General features: G+C 44.2%; 1 protein-coding gene and 1 long non-coding RNA gene across 15 annotated transcripts in view; both read left to right on the forward strand.

The window, feature by feature from the left end:
- KALRN (kalirin RhoGEF kinase) overlaps positions 1-24,707 on the forward strand; it is a 465,057-nt gene that overhangs the window by 378,769 nt on the left and 61,581 nt on the right. The gene's annotated exons all lie outside the window — the stretch shown is intronic.
- LOC148223229 (uncharacterized) lies at positions 11,162-22,999 on the forward strand. Its single transcript, XR_015804911.1, has 2 exons — positions 11,162-11,431; positions 21,605-22,999. It is a non-coding gene; the product is annotated as an uncharacterized LOC148223229 (long non-coding RNA).

Below are 24,707 nucleotides of genomic sequence, written 5' to 3' on the forward strand. Positions count from 1 at the left end.
CCCGTTTGGCCTGGGCAAGACCAGAGGCATCTTCCTGACTCTAAACCAGTCCCCAGCTCTGCACTGATCCCAGTCTGTGTCTGTTCATAGAACAGCAGAGCTCAGCCTTCCCTTGTGTTAGCAGGATCAGAGCAGAGAGAGGGGCCTTTGAAGCACCACAAATGGTGCTCACAGAGTCTGAGCAGTGGTTGTTGTGGTGAGAAAGGGCTCAGCTCTCCTGCTGTGGTACTCACGGTCAAGAGATAGGTCAGGGATTAACCAAAGCGCTCTGCACAGTTAGCCAGGAGAAGAACCTGCTGAAAATGGTCGGAATATTCTTTTTATTAACTGAAAAGGAACCGTATAGATGCCGTCTATTTCTTCTCCTCGTGGGAGCTGCAGTGCCTCAGTGCAGTGTAGAGACACCAGAGCAAGCAGGCAGTTCAGTTTGTACCACAAGGTTTTACACTGCCTCTGACCCAAAACCAGCAGCCAGAGCATCCCCACACCTCTGCCCCACCAGTGAAAAACAAGCACCCAGAGGAAGGGTATAAAAATAGGTCCTTGAGTAAAGTCTATTTCCTCTGTATTTAGTCGTGTGTCTTGAAATACAGTAGTGTGGTGAGGAGGGGGGGTTGCTCTGTAGCACTTGGCCCATGGAGCTGACAGGAAGGTCATCCTCAAAGATCAGCAGGAGCATGTGCATGACTTGTGTCTTGTGTTTCCTCTGAGCACAGGCTAAATTTAGCATTTTCACAGATGGACATTCAACCATAATCCATCTAGGACAGTGGGATGAAGAGTGGGATGGGAGTTGTTTGCCTGGGCTTTTTGCTGTGTAACCAGCTTCAGTGCTCCACCACCCATTGTTGTGTTCTTTAGGGTTTTCTGCTTTGCTCAATATTCTGTAACTTACTGCCTGATTCTTTTCCCTGAAATTTTAAAAGTTTAAGCACAAAGGAAAAGTAAGCTGCTGGTTCTGGGTTCAGGCCTGACATCCCTACTAACGTGATGTCAAACTGTGGATGTACTTTTTAACAGCACCATCACAAAGATTGAACCTATAACTACTGGTCCTTGCAAGAATTGCATTAAGACAAACACTAATGACTGATGATTTTGGTTCCCCCAAAATGTTGCCTCCCCACTCCTTCAGCTTCCAGACAGTTAAAGGGACAAATCCTAAATGTGGTATTTGTACCCTGCAAAGCCTGTTTGCTTCTGGGCTGATCCTTCTGTTGCTAATCTTAAACAACTATTTTATGAGCATGTTTTGAAGTGAACTAGTTCTGCTGAAACTCCCATTTCCCTGACTGGTCTGAGCCAGAAATAGGCAAACTGTGCTGCAAAGCACATGTGTATTAAATAATGTATTTTCAGTAATAGAAATGAAGTTTCTGTGTATCTGCTTCAGCACACTGCACAGATTTGATATATTGGTGCTGACACAAGAAGCCTGATTTTTCTGTCATTTACACAAGCATTTTGTCAGAGTGCTTATTCCCAGGTTACACATTTTGCAAAAGAGCCTGAAACAATGTCAAATTTGCTTAGTTCAGATTAATCTCAAATTTTAGAAAGTAGAATTAATGTTATTGCAACTATGATGGTCTAAAAGTCTAGACCAGGAGGTCATTTACATAAATGCCAGTGTATCTTTTCCCATTCATATCAGCTGAATATTATTTCTTCATAAAAATGTTGTCTTCAACTCCAGAACTGTACTTTTCTGTTCTTGGAGGCAAAGTCCATATTTGACTGCATTTTGCATAAATCTGTTCAAATAAATCTCTCACAATCTAGAACAGGAAAACAGATGTTAAACCATTCTTGTCCTTGGATGTCCTAAGCATTTACTGGAAGGTGCTACTTTACATTTATATCATATATTCTTGATAAATGTATTGAACATTCAGTGATTCTGCAGAATTTTAATGCAGTCAAATAAGTTTTTTTTTATAGAGTTTGCGAAATACAAATTAAATTTTACACAGCATAGAGATAATTGCTTGCATATTGCAGGAAAGATTGGAATGGCCTCCAGCCTCATTAAAGGTGTGCCTTTTAAGAAAAACAGTAGTCATACACTATCCAACACTTCACTGATAAAGCAGCCTTGACTTCTTCTCCTTAGCAAGACAATTTGCAGCTCATGAGTCTTGATGACTCCCATTGTCATGATGTAAACCTAAGGTTCCATTTTTCTCACCAATAACATTATACTGCCTGATGCCAAATGACAGGTTTTTTTATTGCCCTTGCTTTTACAGGCCCAAAAGATTACAAGTTCAAGAGTAGCACCCAGTGATTGTATTTCAAGGGCATTTTTCTACTTCCTAGACTAGGGAGGAACTAGGAACAAAATATTTGAACTCAAGATACACTTCTAAAAGGTATTTTCAGGTCTTTGTACAGTTCACTTTTACTTCTTCGAGACTGTACCCAGCTCTTTATTTTCTCTGTAGATTTCATGTATCTTCAGGATTTTAAGTTAATAGCTGCATTTTCCCAAGGAACATACATCCAGTTTCTTTGTAAATCTGTGGGAATTGCATTTAGGTACCAGAGAACAGCTTCTGGCTTTAAGAACCAAATAGCATTCTTCAGAAAAGCACCGAAGAACTTATTAGCTCTGCAGGACTCCTACTCAGTGAAATAAGAACATTCTTCCATTCACTAGAAAAGTCAAATTAGCTTTCATGCAGGGTGAAGGAATCATGGTGCTCTTGGTGCCAATCTAACCTGTGAAAAACCTTATTAAAAAAGCTTTATGCACAGATAGCTGGTGAAGGTAGTTCAGGCTTTACACCCCATAACTCTCATGGCCATTGCACATCTGTTCAGACACATCTGCTGTGGTTGTGCTGTGCACACACAGTGCTGCTCCACAGGACCACTGCTGGGGCACAGCCTTCACCTGGGAGCTCGACACATTCTGCAATGTTCAATCTGCTGCAGCCTTCCATTATTCCAAAGATGTGCCTTTCTGCACATAAAAATGCAAAAATGCTCATTCCTCTCCCATCAGCTTCTGATTGCCATCATAAACCAGGACATGCAGGCACAACAGAGACAAGCCTGAGCTCAGCAGCACTGGGGGGCTGGTGCTTCTCTCAGCTAAGCAGAAGATTGTCAGCCAGCTGCAAGTACCCATTTTATCTCACACCAGGAGGCTGAGCCTCCCTGAGCATCAGGAATTTGTCCTGTGCCTACCTGAGCAGCCAGGATCTACCAGAGCTAGTGGGATCACCCAGACCAGGAGATAGCACAGCAGTACAGGTGATGCAACAGCCACACAGCTCGAGGCTTTGGCAGTGAAATCTGAGCAATACTGACAGGAGAATGAAGGTAGATCAAGGAACTGATCTGGGCTAAAACAAACCGGTTTTTTCCCCACTAAGTTAATTTTAACCTGGATCCACTCGTGGATCAGATTCACTGTGAGGCTGCACAAACGTTTCTATTGGCACAGCGGAAGCTGCAGGAAGGAGCAGGCACCGAGGAGAGAGAAAAGGCAACAAAGGGATTTGGCAGGACTTTGGCTCTTGACAATTCAAAGTGCTCATGGAACTATCATGTAATGTGGAATTGCTACATGCCAAGGGATTGCCTGCTCCATGACATCATGTACTTGTCCCTCTTGCAGAAAGACAAGAGGGTTTTCTGTCGTGTGATGACTGGAAATTCCAATGTGTAGAAATCCAGCTTTTGGCAATGTCTGATGGTACCAAACAGAAGGGGGATTTCCAGAGTTTTTGGTGCTAGACTGGCAATTGTTCGCTGACATTCCCAGGAGCAGCATTTCTGTACAGAACATCAGCAGAAATCCTGTCTGTCAAAGAGCTAACATCCTCAAAATATCCTAACTGCTGGTATATGGACACCAAAGAATGAAAGCAGGCAGAGGTGATCCACACTGAAAAAAGAAGGGTTGTTTTCTTGCCAGTCATTCCACCAGCTGATAAAAATAGCTTTAAAACTACTTTTTTTTTTCCAATTCTCTGCACAGCACGCTGCCTGTTATGTGTGCCCTTGTTATTTATACCCACCATAAGTTTCAATAGCAGCTTTACAGGTTCTTTTATGCTTGTCTTAGATCTGGTGTTGTAAATCAGAAAGCTTTGCCATCCTAAACATTGCCTGGTAAGAACTCCTCTGCATTCTTTTTACCTTAGAATAAAAGGGAAGTGGAAAATGCAGTTAATGCAGTAATTTGGCCCAAATAAATATAAGCTTTTACAATACTGACATTGAATTTTATTTTAATTTGAGTGCAATTCCTCCAGATTGGCCAAACAGAGAAAATATCCCCCCCTAAGCAGCAAATAGTGTGTGCCAATTTTTAAATTTTTTCTTTAGCTTGCCTTGAACCCTGTTTGTGTTGGGTACTGGGTGGGGAAAAGGTGATGAACAGAACTAGCAATTTGCTGCGGAACATCTCAGGAAAATAGTCTGAATACTCTTCCATTAAACAAACAAATAAACAAACAAACAAACAAACAAACCAAAACAGGTAACAACTTACTCTAAAGAAAGGGCATTTAAAGCAAAATCAGCTGTTGGTTCTACCATCCAAACAGAACAACCTCGGGCATGTTGGGACAAGCAGGCTAGGAATATTTTTGTTACACTGTTAGTTTGTAGTTGCTGGAACAACTCACCTTTGTCATGCACCAGTGGGTGAGGCTCCTGTTTGTCTTGGAAAGCAGACTATGATGGGCTGAGATAGGCTCCTGATTTCCCCACACAGTAAGAGACCCAACACAGTAAGACAGGAGCCAAAACATGCCCAAAAGGCAGCGTTTTAATGCTTCTTGTCTTCTGTCATTGGGTATTGCTGTAACTCCCAAAGATATGTCTCTGTTCTAATGGAGATAAGTGCTTCAGGAAACACACAAACCTGCTTTAAATTTTTATTTCACTCTTTTCTGTTGAAGGGTTGGTTTTTTTTTTATTCTAACCAGTACCTCATTCAGGATGTGCCCACCATCCAGCTCAGCCCCCCAGCAGCCATTCGATGCTGTACCAACACAATGTGGTGTGTGGTTTTGCTTACGGGGGCTCCCAGGTCAGACTGGTTTGTGAGGTGAGGCTCTTCGCTGCAGCCTCATCTGAGCATAACTCACCTGGTGGTGCTGCTGGCAGGTCAGAGAAGTCCTCTGCTCACACTAGACCTTGCTGAAGTGGTAGAGCCAGTCCAGGGGCAGGTGAGCCTACAGTGAGGTCTGGGAGGACGGTAACGGGGCTGTACTTTACACCAGCTTGTAACTGTGTTCTTAAGCAACCCACTGTCAGCAAATGGTCACTGCTTATGAAGAAGCTGTATATATGGGAGAATTGGTCCTGTGCCCAGGAAACCAGAGGAACTGGACAATGTAGGAATCTGTTCTGAAGTCTCTGAGAGGCAATGTTAGGCTGGAGGTTGAAGGGGCATATGTATTCTGCAGGCGTGTTCTGCTCTGAAAGCGGGTGGAACTATCCTGGGTAGTACCTACCTGAATATTTTTAGGGCAAATCTAAATTCCATTGAAACAGACTGAATCACATGAAAGCAAATATGTGTAACTTATTCTGTGGTCTGCTCTGCTCTACAGGCATCCACCTTCACTTGATGATCTTTATAAGATACTTTTGGAGATAAGTCTCCAAGCAACTTCTCTCCTTCTGTAGAACTTCTTTCTTCGTAGAATGCAGAGAAAGAGAAAAGATAGGTTGTAAATAAGGAAAGAAAGGATGGTGTCAGGAGGGGCTTGTGATGCTTGGGAGAGGTGGGTGAGCAGTTCATAAAGGTGAAGTCCATCACAGCAGAGCAGACAGCTCTGACTGTGGCCTTTGGCTTTACAGAAGAGCTGGTGGGCCAGGATGCTGTTAGGCCATGGCAACTCTTCTAAGCTGCCATAAATCCACCTTGTGATGACATTCACAGCAGAGATAAGCATGATATATCCTAACATTTGCTGAACATATGCCTACATTGCAGTTCAGCATGGAGGTTGTGCTGGACTGTCTATATTTCTTCTTAATTTGTTTGGTTTAGCTAGTTGAGAATGTTCGTTTTTTGCCTACCACTGAGCTGAACTGAGAAGCCAAAAACCTCTCTTTGGAGTTGTGCTCTCTTGCACCAGGAGGGAATATGACTCCATTTATTTATTTATTTATTTAAAATTTATTTTATCTGTTTTAGTACCCAATAAACTTGTTGTTTTTTCCAACTGGCACGACAAGGCTCTGGCTATTTTTAAAGAATGTGGTTCATTTGATTTAATCTAATGAATGTTTAGTGCTGTTGAAAATAGCGGGAGCCAGAGCCAAGAATAACGTACTGAAATGTGCTGGCTGAGCAAGGACTGCTTCACTCTGCCAATCTGTTTCCCTCCAGTTGTTCAGATTTACCTGGTTTTTCAAGTAGCATTTGCAGGCAAGACTTACTGATCAAGGTGCTTTTCAATGCTGATTCCAAAGGCCAATAGTGCCAGGGCCATATTTTGCCACACTCATTTCAAGACACAGCTAATAATGACAGCTCTTCTTGTTGTTCAGTGTAGGATGTCTAATTTCTCTTTCAGACCACTTTAAAGGGAATGTGAAGTCCTGGTATCCTTTTATTTCACAAAGGAAAAGTGAGGCATGAAATGGTAATTTTTTTCCCCTAAAGTCACCCAGAAAGCAAGTGACTGAGCAAGTGAATAAGTAATGAAACCAGCATCTACTGGGCTCCTGAAGCTGCAGTGTAACTCCTGATTTCTCCATGAACTGAAGCAAGACTGTAATCTGAAAACAAGTTCTGCCATGTCCTGATGGTTCTCACAGGTTTTCAGAGCATCCATGTTTATTATCCTGCCTGCACCCTATGAATTGCTCTGTAGAGGTACCTAACTCTCCCTATTAACGAAACTTAAATTACATGCATGTCTTTGCACTATCTGAATTTGACACTGCAAACCACACCAAATATTTAAATTATGTTTTAAAAACTGTACAAATCCATCTTCCTTTTGCCATCCATCAGTTATTTCTGCTAGATAGTTGGTTTGCTATTCCTCCCTAAGAAAGGAGTAGCTAATACTTAAGCTTCATTGGATTAAAAAAAATAAATCAACCATAGTACATCTTATTCCATGATAGTGATGTCCACAGAGATGGATTTTCTGCAGAGATCGCTTTACACCCTAAAGCACAATGTAGGATTGACTTGCATAAGTAATGAACAGATGCTCCTGACAGCTATTACATTATTCATCTCCCAGTGCATGTGATGGGGGGAAGGAAACAGCACCTGTTACTATGGGAGAAATACTGTCACTGCTGTTCTGCATTACAGACCTCCAGGGCAATCTGGGCCAGGCGTATTTCACTGCATTTGTGTTGACCCAAAATGAAGCCATGCCAGTTTACAACCCCTCATTATTTTGCCCTTTGTTTCCCACAGCTAGGTCCCTCAGTTCAAAACTTAAGGAGATAAAATAGCTGCTGCAGGTGTGAGGGAGCACTGAAGGCAGTGAAAAAATTTGTTTTCCATCTTTCACCCCAAATTTTTCTCAGGGAGGCTGGGTACAACTATTAGAACATATTTCCCCTCTACAACAATAGTACTTTTCACAGACCATCTCAGGTTTCATATGAAAGTAACTCATATCCCTGGGGAATTTCTAAAGGAGTATTTAAGAGTAGACAGAAGTAATTTCCTTGTCATCCTGACATTAGACTGGGATGACTTCCCGTCCATCATTGGTGTTGGGCAGGGCAGCACACATGGCCCATGGTGCAGTCACACTGCTAATAGACTCAGCTTCAGAAGCAGCCAGTCAGGGCCATAAAATTTTCTTGGTCACTCCACTATAGGAGTAATTGGAGCATTTGGAGTGTGGTGCCAGGAGATGTTTCTTTAAAGAACTCCTGTGACTCAGCCTTCCAGTAAAGGGGGTTTATAGGAAAGAGGGAGGGTGCCTTTTTACATAGGCAGATAGTGATAAGACAAGGGGGAATGGTTTTAAAGTAAAAATGGAGAAATTTAAGTTAGATATTGGGAAGAAATTCTTTGCTGTAATGGTGGTGAGGCACTCGCACAGATTGCTTGGGAGACATTGTGGCTGCCAAGTGTTCAAGGTCAGGTTGAATGGGACTTTGAGCAACCTGATCAAGTGTAAGGTGCCCCTCCCTATGGCAGCAGGGTTGGAATAAGATCACCTTTAAGGTCCCTTCCAACCCAAACCATTCTATGGCACTCTTCCTTGACTCAGGCACAGGTTAGAGCAGGGGCAGGGATGTTTTCCTTGTCAGGGGACATAATGATAATTCATGGACCACAGTCACACATAAATTCATCCTGCCCAATAATCTTCTAGTCTGAGACAAGCAGCTCCTGGCCCTTCACCTTGGGCAAGTGGGCTGTACAGATTTCCACCCCCCACACAATCTGTGCAACACTTCTACATCCCAAAGGCTAAATTTCTACTTGAAGCTAAAGACTCAGTGCAGTTGGCAACATAGTGCCTATTTGTTGCTGCTGACAGATGTTTTTCCCAGCTAGGGCTGGAGCTGAACTAGACTGCCCACAGCATGTCTGCTCCTCTTCTTTATAGGAGCTAATTGATATGGTACAGTTATCAAGAATGCAGCTTTCAGCCTTATTTCGTGAAATATTTATTCCATGTATCATTCATCAGTGAGTATGTGTGGATGTACGAGTTTTTAAAGAGCAACTTCATAGAGATAACTTTCACAACACTGCTGGAACTGTAGATTGGGGAGGGGCAGAACCTGCCTCCTCCCACAATAATTACTTCAATTCTGTTTTAATTAGAGAAGGAGTTTTTTTAAGACCTGAAATTGCACCTTAATTATGTTTTAAAGTTCGGCTGCAGTTACAAGAGCTACAACCTTGCTTCCCAACCCTCCTCACAGTCTAAGACTCCATGCCCATGTGCTGGTATAGTGAAGCCTCATTCCCTGTCAGGGTTATTGTAGTGCCTCTGCTGGCACACTCTCCATGTTTTTCCACCACTCTAGCTCTCAGCTGACGGCTCTGATCAGCCCAGTTCCCCCCGGCCACCCCCAGCTCTCCTCAGCATGCCAGACCCTGCCATCAGGCTCACACAGAATCACAGAATATGCTGAGCTGGAAGAGACCCACAAGGCTCCTCAGGGTGGACAACTCTCCCAGGAGTCATGGGAATTCAGAGGTGAAAAGCTAGAGGTGAACAGCTTAGGCTGTTTCCTAGTTCCTTAAATGAGGAGTGTTAATGATTTTCTTAATATGATTTTTAAATCCACCAAGAGCTGAGATCTGGCAAACCAGGCACTGTGTATGACCTACTCCTGCCTCAGGTCCTGTACTGCAGGTCTGGGCAGATGCCACATGAGCAGTGAAATGCCAGTGAAGACCTTACCCCTTTTCTGTTTGCACAAAGCAGGCTGAGATCAGGTGGAGGCAGCCGCCCATGGGGCAAGAAGTGGGCATGCTATGCAAGGGTGGGTTAGAAAAGAGATGCAGTTCAATGCAGAAAGCAGAGAAGTGAGAAGCTGCCTTCTCAGAAGAACCCTGCTAAAAGTTTCCTGAATCACTCAGAGAACCTGAGTTGAGCTGCTGCCTGGAGAGCCATGGCAGGGACAAACACAGAAAGGAAGAGGTGCAGAAGGTGAGGGTGTCCCAGCTGGTTCCCAGCCCGTCTTTTTCTTCTCTGGCTGCAGCTGTGGTTTCTGCTTCATGTGTGACATATTATCTCCCTACTACAGGCACAAGAGCCCTGAGTGCACCCTCAAGACATTTCCTTGCAGCTCCCAGATAGGCAAAGACCCAAGTCAAAGAAAGACACAACACACAGCAAATGGGAAACAGTTACAGTGCCCTTTGTTCTCATGTACTGAAAACACCTTGGTGCTTAAGGGCATTGGTAGGAAAGTTTGCATGCTTCAGGCATATTATAAGGTTGTAAGTCCTTCCAGTGAGGCTGTAGTCAAAGAAGAGTTCCTGCAGAGCAGCCAGAAGTGAAGCAGGAAGGTTTCATATTTGCCAGTGTGATGGAGGGAGTCTCTCAGGGAGGCCCTCTGTCCCTCTCCTGGCACAGGTACTGGTGTCTTTCTGCCAGGTGTCCTTCAGGGTTTTCATGATCTCACCCAACAGTTAAATGGAATCACTCAGTCCAGGCCTGCCCACGGACAACAGAATCCACCACACAGAGCTGGGTTTGTGAGCACTCTGCCATGGCCCCAACCCTCCCTTCCGGTCCACAAATGGCCTTTGGCCCCCTGAGAGTGGCACTTACCCCAAAGCCATTACCAAAAGCCTTAGTCCAGATCAGCAGTCTGTGGCACCAGTAGAGCTGTGCCCGCTCAGGCTGAAGCCCTGGCACACAGTGGCACAAAGCATGGCACATCTCCCTTCTGCTCTTCCCTCTCAACCTCTATGTCTGTCTGGGAGAAGTAGCTAGTTGGGTTTGTTCAGCTTGTGATGCAAGAGAGCAAAACTATGATGCTGTTGCTCTGGAATCCTGCCCGACCTCTCCTACCAGCTGCCTCCAGCAAGGTTCAGGATGTTTTTAGCACCTCCAGTTTTCTATGCTTTAGGTGGGAAATCCTAACACAACAGGCTGGCACCTTCCAAAGCAAGCTGTGCCTCTGGATCTCGAGTGTCTTGGTCCGTGTGCCAGAAGGACCGGCATTCCCTCTGCAGTGCTTCAGGCTGCAGGAAGCAGGCAGAACCCTTGGGATCACAGCCGGTTGGGCAGTACTTTCAGCTAGTTGTAAAGAGTTTTAGCTGTCAGATGCTTAAGTTAAGGAATGGCACTGGGGGCGGGGAGGGAAGCCAAGAACATTGTAAAGTTTAAAAAAAAACCACAGCAATACAAGTTTTGCCTTTTAAAGTCTTTTGTGAGACCCCCGCATCCGCAACGTATCAGAGCTTTAGCAAACTTCCTCCCGGGCAGTTTTTATTTCTCGCTCCCGATCTCGGATACCGCCTCCTCGGGCGCAGATACCGCACTTCTGCGTTTCTTCCCCATGAAAAGTCGTTTTTTGTTTGTGGTTTTTTTTTTTTTTTTTCCTTTCCTTGCAAGCATTGGCGGAGCGGGGTCCGGCCGCAGCCCCCCCGGCCGGGTCGGGTCGGGCCGGGCCGGGCGCGCTCCGCCCCCGCTGCAGGCGCCGCCCCCGGAGGAGCGCGCCGGGCTCGGCGGGGACAGCGGTGCCGGCGCCGCGGCCGCCAGCGGCTCTGCCGCGCTGCTCCCACACTTACAAGTAGCGCTTTTTTTTTTGTTTTTATTTTTACTTTAGAGCCTTTTAAAAAAAAAATTATTATTATTATTATTATTTGATTTGTTGTTTTTCCCGAGCGGGCCGGTGGCTCCTTGCCATGAGCAGCCCGAAGGCAGCATGAAAGCGGGCAGGCGCGGCTATCCCTCCCGCTCCGGTGTAGGATGGCTCCTGGCGAAGTGCTGCTGCTGCTGCTCCTGCACAGGTCGGTGGGGCCCGCGGGTGGGGAGCCCGGCCCGGGGGGCTGCTGGGGGTACGGGGGCTCAGCCGTGCCCTCGACCTCGGGGACAGGGAGGGACAGCGGGGAACAGCAGTGCCCCCGGCTTCGGGAACAGCAGTGTCCCCGGGGACAGCGAGGGACAGCGGGGGACAGCAGTGCCCCCGGCCTCGGGGACAGCGGGGGACAGCGGTGCCCCCGAGCCCGCGGCCAGCGGCGGGTGAGCCGGTAACGGCACCGCGAGCGAGAGAGAGGGCAGGAGTTTGATGCAGTTTCACAGTTATAGTTTTACATTTTGTCGTTTTGCTGGTAGGAAACACCCTGGGACTGTAGGGTCAATAGGGCGGGGAGAAATATTTGCTTAAATGATTCCCGCCCCCCCCTCCTTTCTAGTCTTTCTTGGGCTTGAGCACGAGCAAAATGCTTTGAGAACATCTGTTTCTCACAGTTCACAAATCTCTGAATGGTGATGGGGGAAGGTCTGGGGAAGCTGGCTGAGCTGAATTGCTGAGAGAGATGTGGGAAAGCCAGGGCAGCTGGAGTGCCTTGTAAAAATAAAATCAAAATCTGGCTTTTATGTGGAACAGCGCAGCTCAGATGCATTGACTAAAGGTTTCACAGCCTGCAGTCTTTATGCTGTGATATGGCTCTTGGACTTGTTCTGGATAACGTGAGGTTTTTCTAAGATCTGCTTGTGGTATTAGGATGCTTCCTGTTCTCTGAATGGCCAAGCAAAACGTCCTGAATAAAATTTGGCTTTTGTTTTGTGCCGGTTTTTTTTTTTTTTTTTAATAACTGAAGCTTTCACATGCAGTCTCTTTGGTAGCTCTGGAATCCAAATAAAGACCAGATAAAGATGACATTGAGGACGGGTGGGCCTACTCATTTCTTGAGGCACACATTCACGATGCAGGAGCCCTCTTTCCCCAGTTACTGAATTAGTCACACTTACATGGTGACAGCAGCAAACTAGTTGGTAATGGAGTTTGCCACTACTTTATAAGATGTGATTTTTTTTTTAGCCTGTGGAGAACTCACAACTCACGACCTCATGCCAAGGAAGTGATTCTTGAGGTCAATGCACAACACTCTGCTGTTTTACAGTCTGTAAGAAGGAATATGTAATCTGGTTGTAGGGCTAGGGCTGCATGCAGAAAGGCTGTGGTACTAAACCCGTCGGAAAGCCAAGTCTCTTGGACAGCCTGTGCTTTAATGTGTTGGCCCATGCAGCAGGCTGGAGCAGTATTCAAGCTCTCTGACAGAGCTCTGGTCTTGAAAATGTTGATTCTAAGGGATTAAAATCCCCCTGCTGCCTGTCTTGCCTACAGAGGTCTCTGGAAGGGGGAAGGGGAAACAGCTGGCTCTTCTCTCTCCAGCTGAAATGTTAACTGTGTTTGCAGTTCTAGTTTACTGGGTTGGTAACAAAAGGTGTTTTGTGATACAGATGGATTTACTTCTTTCTTGTCCTTGGTTGTAAACTTTGGGCGAAAAGTTCTAAAAGGCTGTCTGTCATGCTGTATTTGTTAAAGAAAACCAGAGACAGTGGAAATACTCCCCGAATTTAAACAGGTACCAAACCTGACATTTGACAAGGGTGCCCCAGATTACAGCATCAGTGTGCCCTTGTTGGCAGCTTCTCCCATTAAGCTTGGAGATCTTTTAATGTGACCACCAGAGCTTTGAAGCTCTAACTTCGTGTATTCTGTGTTGTCAGCGATCACCTGGGGGGGACATTGTTCATGGCAGGGCTTCTCACTGATCTCACTCTTGCAGTGCAAATAGGTAACTGTAGTTTGTATTTAAGATGGATGTCAAGCATCTTAGAGCTATTTTCAGTGCTGCCCCATAGGTGACCTTACCTTTTCTTTTGTAAATTCGACTTTGTTTTTTTCCTGGTGCCAGTGCCTTATCTTTTGCAACAACTTAGTAGGGTTTTTTTGTGTAAATAAGAACTGTCTGGTGAGAGAAGCAGGGAAGATGAGCCTGCATTCTGTGTCGAACACGGGTTTTGTGCTCAGGTAGCTGGTATGAGCTGCATCATTGCTTTCCATGGAGCTTGGAAGTGATGTGGATGCTTGATTTCCTAAATAGCAGCAATAATGCAGAGCTGAAAAAACCCAAACCCGAGGTCCCCTGTGTATCATGAAATACGTAAGTTTTGTGTAACTGGGCATTTCTCTGAAGGATTTTGACAGATGACTCAAACTATTTTGCATTAGTATTCCACTGTCTATTGCAGCAGTAGAGATCTTGATGCTGCTTTTTTGCTTGTTTCTCTTGGTGAGTTTCTTGTCAGCGTTGCCCATGTACAGAGCTGTTGGGATCCATCCAGAGAAAGCAAGTGACAGTACCATTTGCAATTTTGCTCTGAGCCTGATAGTGCCTGCAGGAACTAAATAAGGACTACTTCTCTGTTCTGCAGTATAGAGAGATATGAATCCTAATATAGGAGTGCCTCAGACAAGAGTCTGTCACTTGCTTTCACCCATAAAAAGGGGTAGTTAGGAGCAGCACACTTGCAGAGCCTTTAGGCCAGTGGCCTCACTAAGCTGAGTGTGCAAGCAAGGCTTTTTGCTGTATCGCCTAAATACAGAAGTGCAAAGTGACCTAGTGTAACAGGATGCTTCTTAATGCTGCAAAACTGTCCCTGGTAAGAAGGTTCAAATTCTAATGGTCTTTTGATAGCTAGAAAGTCATTGAACTCTCCTTAGAAATCAGCCTGCAAATCAGGATTTGCAATTGAATGTACTTTTTTTTTTTTTTAACATGAAGTCTATCTCCTCAGTTATCTGTGTGGTTCAGATTAGAGATTATTTTAAAAGGGAAAAGAGGGAAAATAAAGAGATGGGAAGGATTCCTGCTTTGTGAAATGTCTTTTCTAAAGCAAATGGTCAGCTGCATGCCTTGGATGTGAGAAGATCAAAACTTTGTTGTTGCCTTTAAGCACAGAGCCAAGTCCAGTGTGTGAAGTGCTATTCCTCTGCACTCCCTTCTGCACAGGGCTCTGTGAGTGGGAACATGGACATTGGTGAAACTAAATTCCAGGCTCTGATGCACAGGGAGCTAAAGACTACCAGTATCTCAGATTTAACCTGGAAATTAAAATCTGTGTGGTGCTTTAAACCCAGCACCTTATTTAGAGGACATTTTTTTGCAGTAGTTCAATTCATTCAATTCTAGCCCAAACTGGAGGATGCTGGGTCTCACTGCCCTAAGGGACACCAGGAGGGTGGAAAGCTCAAACAAGGTGTAGGAAATGCTTTTCTTTGAGCACAAGGAGACAGATGTTCCCATCTACTGGATTGGAGCTGGCTATGAGTGTACCAGATACAGACAAAAAAAAGGGTTTGTGGTTAAAAGTAATCAATTGTCAGAATAACTTTAGAGTTCAGATGAGTAATATTATGTGGCTGTAGTGTGGCTTCAGGTGAGAATTGAATATGCTTTCTACTTGAGGGTAGTCAGAAACCAGGAGGATGGATTTAAATCTGTATTGGCTTCAATAAAGAACACATCCTCTGCCTCCTCTAGCAGTTTCTCTTCTGAGTAGGCTGCTGGTTGTATGCAAACTTAGAATTTCAGAACAAAAGAAACTTAATCTGAATGTCAAACCTTAAATCTCAGTGTGTTAAAGTTGAAAGTTTGAGTGGGTTTCTATTTGTGCTAAGCTCCTGGTAAAGCTCTTATTTTAAATTTTCTGTCCCTCCAGCTTGTCCTATTTCCTACACTTTTGGTCTTCTCTCTGCAATTTTCTGTTTGATTGTCTTATTTTTCCTTCTTTCCTTTTCCTCTTGCCTAAATCTTTGATTTATTACTGGAACTTTGCTGTAAGATTAACAAAGAAAGCTTGTCTTGACCAAGTGATGGTGACTTCTGTGCAGTGAAGGGGGTTCACCCAGCCACCCTGTACATCTTTCCTAGCTGGACAGAAACAGAGCCTTAACTGGAAGTTAAGAAAACCAGCATCATCACAAGGGCTGTCAACAGCACATTAATAAAAGTTATTTCTTCATTAGGTAAAAAGTGAGATCTGATGGTGCTTTTTATAGAAGGTGCTGACACTGTTCAGGGAGCTGCAGAGCTTTGCTAAGGGAACTGGTACCTTTGTGCTGAGTGGTAGCAAGAGAGTGATCTGCAGTTATATATTCAAGCCCATAACATTTCCTAATTTGAACATATTTTATTTAGTGCTTCAGGCTGAGCCATGGTTGCAGTGTGTAAAGCATAATGGAATGCATGGCCAGAGCAGCTCTGTCAAAGTTGAGGCAGAGGAGAAAACAATGGTAAAATAAAGGGTGTCAACCAAAGCTTGCTTAGCTTCCTGGTCTTTCTTGAATGACAAATATGAGGAAACTTCTAGGGTTCCCAAATAAACTCCTTGGGTGATGTCCATCTGTTGCTCATTAGTTGTATCTCAGCAAAGTCAAGAGGATCAAGTGTACTGGTCCTCTCTCACTCTCCCTCTCATGCCTGAGTTGAGCTCTGCTCTTTATCCTGGCAAACTCATGAGCAAATGGCTGTGGAGAGGTTTGCAAGAGCTGTTGTTATTTCCTTCCAGTTCTATTAAGAGAAAACGGGTTAGCCCATGACACAAACATCTCTTCCAAGTCCTGTGTTTTCCCACCTCTGCAGGCTGAGTCAGGAGTCAGAATAGGTCATAGCAGAGAGTTATTGGAAGGGACAAAAGAGCTGATGAAAATGCTGCTCACTTGAGCAAGTAGGATTAACTTGACAAGGTGAGTACTGTTAGGAAAAAAAAAAATCACTCTTTTTGTTGGTATGAAACTGCTTTCTCATACCTGCTCTACACCCTCCTGACACATAGTCCTCAGTGTCCCCCAAAAGCATGACTGACAGTCCCCATGCCAGTCTTTTGGGGTAAATAGAATCACTGTTCTGAACATCTTAGCATTTGTGTGGCATGACACATTGGAGGAGTTCAGGAGAAGTCCTGGGGCTGATGAGTAACCTCTGTATGAAGGAGAAGCGTGGCCACTGCTCTGCTGGCAGCCTGGGGGAACGCTGAGCTCCTTGTAGGATTACTTACTCTTGTTAAATCTTACCTGTTTGCAGGAGAGCTTCTTGAGGGTACAGATCTTGTTCATAGATACAGCAGGTCCCATTTCCACTGGGTCTGTACTAATGTGAAGTATAAAGTTCCAAGAGCACAGAAGGTTTGAGCTTTTCAGAAGTGCTCGTTGCTGCACATGACTTTGTGCTCACTGCTCTCATCTGCCACCAGCCACTTTCTGTAAATCGAATGTTTATCATGTCAGTGCCAGTGTTGGGATGCTTTAGCAACTTTCTCTCTGTTTACAAGATCCAAGCAATAATAGTGTTATTGTTTGCTCTCTTGAAAGTTACATGTAGTGCTAGACAGCTCTAACTCTCCTGATACAAGCTAGCTTCTAAACCTCTGGCTTCATGTCTCCCTGTTGTGACTAATCTTGCAGTCTTTTGACGTGATTATATACAAGATGCAACAAAAGTGGTACAGAAAATAAACTTTCAGATATTAATTCATATGTGAAAAAGAGGTAGCAAGAACTTCTATAAACATCAGCTTTCAGTTACTGGTCTGGGCATGAATACATGGCGGGGATCCTTGTTGTTCAGATTGCTGTGTTGTTTTTAACTTTAATAAATTTGTCCGGTTTTAAAGAAACATGAGGTTTGCTTTTATGCAGGCAAAGATCCAAAACTTCCCATTTACTCCAAGGAGCATATAGGAACCCACAAGGCTTTATTCATCTTGTCAAAAACCTGAAGAAAGTAGACTTTATTCTTAGGAAAAGAGAACACATAATTGTGAAATATATAGCTTGGGTAACTCCCTGCTCAGTGTGAAGACATGGTGTAATTAAACATGCTGTTTTCCTATAAAATGAGTGCCAGATAGATGTATTGTTTAGGAATTCAATGCACGGATGCTGAAATAAAATCTCTCCATTTTGAAGTGAAACAAAAAGGGCAGTTACTTCTCATGACCCCAGGAGGATTTTGTTTGGTTTTTTCCCAAACTGTTATGTTTCAGCACACACCTTGTTAAAACCTGTGTGTGTATTAGGGAAACTAATCTATCATTTCAAACTTAAAACCCCCAAAACTTACAAAGTTTTCAGTCTGAAAATAGCATCAAGATACTTCTCAAGCACACCGAAATACTGTTATATTTCAGTCTAATTCCTGTCTGTTAACAGGCTTTATGAAAGCATTTTCATATTTGGCAAAAGTTGCAATATCTTTTCAAAAGTGAGGAATTGGTTGGGCAGTTAGGGATCTACAAATCCTGTGGTTTTCAGTTCAGTAAAGAAATCCAGTTTTCTGCCAGTTTAGCCACTGCATCAGTTGTTATTGCAGAAGAGTTCATTTGCTGATATTGCATCACACAATTCTGTGTCATGTTAAGTTACTTTTCAATATAACTATAGATGCACATCTAAATGTTTTCTTAAAAGAGATGCATAGATCACACGTAGGACTTCAGGACATGTAAAGAATTATTAGAAAATAATGAGATTATCTCTAATGAGATAAGCTTGAAATCATCTCCCTTGACTGTTCTTTGCCATTGGAAAACCACAAAACAAAAATTAATGTGTTTGCTCTTAGCTCCTGTTGTTTGATGTGGCTGTTTATGCTGAAACACAAACCAGTCCTTGAGTTAAAGGCAGTTAGTGCATCCCATTGGGTCTCCTGGTGAGTTTGACCTGCCTCACATTCCTTCTGCCTCTGTCCTGGACCAGCCCCACAATGCTCCCCAGCAGGCTGAGAACTTGGGAATCACACACATCCCCTAGGCTCCAGTCATATAATTAGGACAAAATATGAAAATGTCTCCAGTGAAGTTCTAATGAGATGAAAAATAGAACCTGCAAGCTGAATTACAGTTAGTAATAGAACTCCCATAGGGTTTCTTCTCTTTGATGGGGAGAAACCCATTATATACAGTTCAATTTATGTATTTGTCATTTATTTTTTGATAATGTAGCACACATAAGATCGTGTTGTAGAAAGTCCTGGGTGGATTTTACTCCCTGACCTCCCAGTACTTCCCAATGGTTGTGGGTGCTCCTTTACTGTATAAAAACCCTGGCTACTTTAGGAAAATTGAAAAAGTGTGTCTCTTATTTTGTGTGTTGCCACGTGAATTGCTATTCAGTTGCCCTTATTGCACCCCAGTGCACTTGACTGTCCCATGTGGTACAGCCATTGCTAGTCCCTGGGATAGCTCAACAGCTTTGAAATCTTGGATCCCCTGCAAAATGCCATTCCAGGCTGTGAAGTTCCATAAGGGGGTGAAGCCTGGGAGCCAGATCTGCTGGGAACACATTAGCAAACATCATCCTGAGGAACCAGTAGGTGGGTTCTGCTGGAGATTATTATCTTTTGTATTGGAAGGTTGTAAGTTAAACATGGAAATTTAAAGTTGCTATGTACAGGAAAGCACAAGTACAGTCTATGTGTGAGTTTTGAACAAAGATCTTCAGTCTTGAGCAAAGATTGAAGTGAACATTTAGGAAAGTGATGGACTGTGGCCCATGATGATAAGGAATTGGATTTGGTGACCACGGAGGTGTCTCCACTGTTACATTTTCTGAGAATTTTTCCATGTTCATTTTTCACATGGAGCAAGCAGATCAGAGCACAGAAGAAATCTGGGAGTGGCACATCCCCAGCTACAGCTAAATCTTCTTGCTGACAATCACAACTACAGACTGTAGCAGCCAAGGACCTCTTAGTCTCTGTTGGGTTTTTTTCTCATCCCTTTGCAAGGCATGTGCAGCTTTGGTGAGCAGTTTTCTCACATCCTCAAGACGTGTGGTACAGCCTATCTGAAAATACATTACAGCTTAGTCAGCACTTAGAACCTTGCTTGAGGTCACGTAGGAAAGCAGTGACCAACTGAGCATCAGATCCTCAGCAGTTACAGCTTCCAGATTCATCCTGACCAGCTGATTTCAGCCTTTTTGTAGGCCTGCATGTCCTGGGGAGGAGATCATGCACATACCTGAGATCACCTTGTTCCAGGGCACTGGTTGATTGTGGCCAGAGCAGTTCCTGCTCCCGTGTGTGTCCCTGCTCGTGGACTGCAGTCCTGAATCCAATCTGTCCATGCTGAGCCCCCCTGATACAAGGCTGCAGCTCTCTGCTGCCACGGGAGCATGAGCCAAGGCAGGCCATGGGAAGTGTTGCACAACCACTATAATTTCACCGCATGCTGAATAAATACACTTTTGAGAACTCTTTTGAAGAGATGTTGCCTAATTAATCCTGCAGGGGGTATAATATGTATATTTTTGAAATCCAGTTTTAGCATCGTGCAATTAGCTTTTATGCCTAGGGATTCTGATTTAAGACATTCTTTAGTTACTAATGGTAATCTGTTTTAATTAGAAATGCAAATGTATTTTAGATCCAAATGTGTCTGAGAGGTACAATGTAAAATGATGATTCACAGTGAATACCATTGAAGTGCCTCAAGTCTGGTGTTCTTTGTACCTTCTGCAGTTTGAACTCTGAGGATCAACACAATGTTCAAACATAGCTCTCAGCTGAAGCATGTGGAGGCTGAATAGATTTCTTTAGGAAACGGAATAAATATTAATCAACAGGGATTCTTTCTAGGATGGCAGAAAAGGAAAATCATAGCTTTAAGCAAGAAGGAGGCAAATGAATGTTAGTGGTAACTTCAGTGCCACAGTAGCAGAGCACAGCTCCTGCCAGGGCACAGGCACTGAGCAAAGAGCAGTATCTTGGTTGACTTTGTTTTAGCATCAGAGAAATTACCCAGGCTTGAGCATTCCAGGTTGCTCATGGCAGGGCAGGAGCTGCTCAGAGCTGTGTTGCTGCAAAATTGGATCTGGCAGTGTGTCTAAAGAAAAGCAAGGCAAGCTCCAGGCAAACATTGAAAGGCTGATGCTTGCTGAATATTCACTGCGGTCACTTGTCTTGGAGATACTAAACTATCAGGCAGGTGATGTCTGTGATCAGACATCTTAAAATGCAGTAACAGGTCACCTGTATTCAAGAAAGCCTTTGTAGAATCAAAGAGCCTCTGCTACTAATACTTGCTGTTGTGTTAAGTAAGTGTTTCTTTTTCTTCATTCCTTGGAAAGATGGAGCCAAAAGAAAGTAACCACTTGGCAGTAGAGAAGAAGGCTTTGGTAATGAAAGTTTATTAGACATGTTGCTTGGTAGAGCATTTTTACATCTGTTTGCAGTGAGATTGGTGATGTAGAAGGGAATGAAGCAGTTTATGCAGGGCACCTCTCCACATCTCTGCAAAGCTGGATGTAGAATTTTTTTTCCCATAAAGGTGCTGCTGATAAGGAGCAATGATATAGGCACCATAAAAGCTGTGAATGGCTCTCTGTGGCCCTTCAGAAGTCACAATCAATCAGTTTCTTAGGACTAGCCTCACTGGGAAAGCTGGTTCTGGGTCAAGGCACTGGCACAGCTTCAGAGGGCTGAGACCTCGGCAGGATGCTGCAGAGAGCGAGCTCTCCTGTTCCCATGTAGCAGATGCTCTCTGAAACTTCAAGTTCCTGTCCACCTTTCTTGCTGACGCAGATAGAGTGTAGTAGTGACTTTGTCACCTGAAATTTGATAAACTTGTTGACTGGCATCACGGGGAAGCTTCCTCACAGAGCTGCTCCCTGCCGAGCTGTCAAACGAAAAACCAAGACGCAGATCGCGTGAGCCTGTTATATGGGACAGCAAGTGGTGTTCTGGTTTTGCTACTTAAGCTGAATGAATTAAAGCTTCCCACAAGTCTAACTGATAGTCTTGAGTGTGCAGTTAAAAGTCTCTGAGCTGCTTAGCCATTTCCCTGTGCTGTGTTCAAAGAGCAAAGTGTCACCAGCACCAGCAATTCTTATCTGTGTGTTTTATTTCCAAGCCGCTGTTTGCATTGACTTCATCCATTACTTCTTTTAATTCATCCCAATCAGTACCTTTGCTGTGAGCTTGTATTTTCTGCTGGCATTTCTGGAGGACGAGGGCGTGGAGGAAGCTGCTTGGGGCAGCAGCCCTGGAGGCTGCAGCTGCAGTGTGTCTGTCGTCAAGCCCCCCAACCTCGTTGTTCTTGGTGGTTACGTGGTGTCCGCTCCTGCCCTGCGCCACTTGCAACTTATCCTTATTCCGTTCTTTTCTTTTCAGGGGCTGTCAGAGCCTGAATAATTTAAGAGTGAACAAATGAGAGACGTTCATGGAGGACTCTGTTCTTACCTAGGCACAAATTGACAAGCATGTAGATTGCCTTGGGTTTCCACTGCACCTACCACAACTTTACTAAGAGAAAAGTCCCCTTTCCTAGACATCTGTGTCTCTCTTGCTTAGTAAAGTTATTCAAGATCAGCGCCTTTGGAATTGGTTGGTAAATGGACAAAGACTTTCTCTTTGCCCGGAGCTCCTCACAGCCTCCAAGTACCAAAGAGAACTCCACAGCACTAGAAAGCAAGAGGCAGCTGCTGAATGTTGGAAGCTACTGCATTTGGCAAAAGAAGCTGATGCTAAGATGCACACAGTTGTGTTTGTTTGTTCTGCTTGTTTTCTGTGCTTTCCGAGCCCTCTGTGTGCCTGGAAAGTTTAATGACCGATCCCTTCTTTCTCAACATGCAGTTTTTCTTCCTATCCCAAAAAGCTTTGGGTTCTGTTCTTGCTTTTTTTATTTTTCCAATTCCAAGTTTGTCGCTGATACTCTTCTGTTGTTTCCATGGAGAATTGTTTGGGTACATAGCCAGAGCTTCCTTTGAGATAGGGAGACCTAAACATGATACTCAAATATCATTGTCTTCCCTCCTCTCCCCCATTTAGCAGTGTTCCACCTTATCACAGAGGTTGCTGACTTCAAGTATAAGGCAGAGTTGACCTTAGCAATGATGTCATTTATCTGAGAAATTACTTCAAAATTCTTACAGTAGCTCAATTTGGAAGCTGCTGAATGAAGCTGACCCTTGACACTTCACAAAAGAATAAGGCTTGTGTTTTACTAACAGCTGCTTGGAAACCATGTGTAATAAAGTTTGTTTTTGTGCCCAACATCCAGGATAAAAGATGGCATTTGCCGACTCTGGTACCCTTACCCTCCCAGAAGAGCAGAACTGCTTTGATCAAAGTTTAAAAGTCTGCTTCTATGTGGGAGTCTGAGCATTTCACAGTTCCTTATGCTAAAAGTAACAGTGTACTTGCAAAGGCCAGCAAATGCTGCTCTCGTTCAGCTTCAAATGTGACATTCTCCTCCTTGTCATCCCATATAGCTTTTCATAAAGTTTCAGGGTTAAAACTTTTTTTATGGAACATGCAAAAATCTCCCATCAAAATATATCAAGGGGGATTTTTGCTTTGTGTTTGGAGCTTTGTTATTTTTGCTGCTAGTGACACTTATTCTGGAAACTTCAGGGTTGGAGATTATTTTATTTTTGTCACAGAATGAGGACAGTGTAAATACAAAATGTAAAGTAGAACTGAGAGAAGTGCTTCAACAAGTTGTTTCACTACATTGAAATAAATGTTGATTTGTTCAAAAAAAAAAAAAAGCATGCCCTTTCTGGATCTTGTTAGTCTTGACTTTTTATTTCCTTTCTTTGCTAAAGAAATGCGTGTTCTCGACTTCAGCAATCTGCTCACCCAGCTGTGAGGCATTACAGGAGGGCTGCTCCGAGTGCACTCCCAGCAGATGTGTTGGACTTGCTGTGCTCAGGGCTGGTCTGGGACCTGTGCTGGGCACAAACTCGAAGCAAGGGAATGGGTGAATGAAATCAAGTGCACACAAATACTGCATCTGGCCTCCAACTCTGCTGTGTGGAGCAACTGCTTTATTTCTGAGCTTTTCCACACCTTTTTTTTCAGTAAAAGCCTATTCTAAAAAGCTGTTGCTTCAAGGTTCCCCTGAAGGTATGTTACTGCCCTGCCTTGACTCCTGTCTCACAGTATTTTAGGATAGGAGCTGGCTAGGAGTATCTCACCAACCAGTTGTTGGATTCACTCTGAACTCTCATTATTTTTATTGTGAATTCACGGCAGCTTATTAGGAGGCTCAGATGGGGCTCTGAAGCAGGATGAGTACATGGAGGTATGTACCATCCAGGCTGGTACATGGAGACAAAAGGCTCAAACCTCCAACCGGAGAAGCTGTAGATACCCATAACACTTGTAAGCTGTTCTGGGGAAGCCCATTGCAGAGCAGGACACCCCGAGGGGAGGACCTCAGGTGTTTCTCTCTTCAAGCACTTGGTGCCACAAGGCTGAGTGGAACGCTTTCCTGAGGGTCTCTTTGGAGGCAAAAACACGTGTTCTGCCTTCATGTGCAGCAGCTCCTGAGTTAAATGCTCATCTGTAAGAAATGAGACCCTGCCCTGTATTCACCTGAGCACTCACCTTGCTCTTTTCCCCTTGCCCTCCCTATGGTCACCTCTGATAAAAGCCTAGATCCACATGAAGCAGCAGATACAATAGAGAACTTGTGCATTTTTTCCTCTCACTAGGCACTCTTGGACAGTACTGAAATCATGTTTTATTTCAGCAGGCTCTCTCTCTCTGTGCCTTCCCCTTGTGCTGTTTCTCTCCCTGGAGACCCAGCTCACTCATTCAGCACGCTCTCAGGATTTCAGTAACTTTTCTTGCAAGCTCTCTGGGGACCATGCGCCTCTGTGCTGTTTCTCCAGGCTTTTGGTTTTATCTCACTCTTTGAAACTTTCCCAGAACTGCAGTGACTTTTCTGTGACCTCCAGGAACTGCAGCTCTTGAGCCCTGACACTCCGACTGGCACAACGAAGACCAGGAAACTACTTTGGGATGTCAGCTTTCCCAGCACATGTTGGATGGAAGCTGCATCTGAGCAACACCAGCTAAAAATAAAAGCTATTCAACCGAAGCTAATGGCAGGTTGCCACGAGTTATTGCTCATTAAAGTGAATTGACAGATGCTTAACTTCAAGTAATCATTCCCTGCTGAGGGATCCGCCTGGTATGAAGCGTACTCAAATGTGGGAAGGGGATTCACAATAACTAAATTTAGCTGAGGGTATAATTTCCTCGGACTCCCTCTGTAGTTAATGGAAAGAGAGAGGCTCCTACGGGGTGTGTCCCACTCTGCATCGCCCTTGGGCAGAGTGTGCACAGCTCTTGACTGCCAAGAGCAGGAGATGAAGCTGCTGCCTGCCACAAAAATGAGTGGCTCCAAGTGACAGTGTTTATTCACCCCAGCAGGGTGAGTGCTTGTTTTCCTCACATTAGGTTTCAACCTGGAAGTAATGATCAG

This window comes from Sturnus vulgaris, chromosome 7, assembly GCF_052056855.1.
Source record: "Sturnus vulgaris isolate bStuVul1 chromosome 7, bStuVul1.hap1, whole genome shotgun sequence".
In the NCBI taxonomy this organism is placed as follows: Eukaryota; Metazoa; Chordata; class Aves; order Passeriformes; family Sturnidae; genus Sturnus; species Sturnus vulgaris.